A 263-nucleotide genomic window follows, 5' to 3' on the forward strand; every position below is an offset into this window, starting at 1 on the left:
AGCTGTCAGATCCCCTGAGACTGGAGTTACAATTGTTAGCTGTCATGTGGGTGCTGAGATTCAAACCTGGGTCTTCTGCAGGAACAGCCAGTGTTCTTAACCACTGAGCCATCTCTCTGGCCCCAAATTCATTTCTTCTTAAGTATACGGTTTCTCACAAGCATAACTTCTGAAACACATACACACATGCACACATGCACACACACATACACACATGAACACATGCACACACACGCGTGCACACACACATGAACACACACACA

Source organism: Nannospalax galili, unplaced genomic scaffold (genome assembly GCF_000622305.1).
Source record: "Nannospalax galili isolate Female #2095 unplaced genomic scaffold, S.galili_v1.0 scaffold286, whole genome shotgun sequence".
In the NCBI taxonomy this organism is placed as follows: domain Eukaryota; kingdom Metazoa; phylum Chordata; class Mammalia; order Rodentia; family Spalacidae; genus Nannospalax; species Nannospalax galili.